Source organism: Myotis brandtii, unplaced genomic scaffold, assembly GCF_000412655.1.
Source record: "Myotis brandtii unplaced genomic scaffold, ASM41265v1 scaffold40, whole genome shotgun sequence".
Taxonomy (NCBI): Eukaryota; Metazoa; Chordata; class Mammalia; order Chiroptera; family Vespertilionidae; genus Myotis; species Myotis brandtii.
In genome coordinates this window covers 2,336,554-2,337,342 of record NW_005365372.1, presented here as the reverse complement: position 1 = coordinate 2,337,342, position 789 = coordinate 2,336,554, and positions in this window count along the sequence as shown.

The window sequence follows — 789 nt, the reverse complement described above, 5'->3', positions numbered from 1 at the left end:
TGCCACTTGCACCCGCTACCGGCACCTAGTGCTGGCCCCAATCGCTCTGTGCCGTCAGTGGGTGCAAGCGGCAGCTGTGGGCCCCGATTGCCCCTCGGGGCTTCTGCACCTCCCCCTACTCCTGAGGGGCAATTGGGGCAGCAGCTGCCACTCCCACCCACTAATGCTGATGGCACTGGTCCCACTTGCACCTGCTTCTGGTGCTGGCCCCAATCACGCCTCACCGTCAGCGGGTGTGAGCGGGGCCAGTGCTGTCAGAGCGTGGGAGTGGCGGCAGCGAGAGCAGGGCTGCCGGCAGACCAGGGACTGGGGGCTGCAGGGGGAGGGGCCAGGCAGGGGTGTGGAGGATGGGCCAAGACCCGCCCCTGTGCCCACCACAGCCTCGCAGTCCACAGTTCCTGTCAAGGTGCATGAATTCGTGCACTGGGCCCCTAGTATTGTAATAACTATATATGGTGCCAGGTGGGTACTGGAAATATTGGGGTGGGGGAGGGCATTTTGTAAAGTATATGATTGTCTTACTACTATGCTTTATACCTGAGACTAATACAAAATAATATTGAATGTAAACTGTAATTCAAATATGTTTAGAAATAAATTAAGAAAATCTAGCAGAACAAAAAGAGTGTTAATGCAAAATAAAATCTAAAAAAAGTTATATAAAAAGAAGAATTCTTAATTATGTTCATTTGGCATCCAATTAATTTTATTTTAAATTACATTAGCAGTAAAGGCTTTTAAAAAGTTATCTTTATTGTTGAAAATATTACAGATATCCTCCTTTTTCCC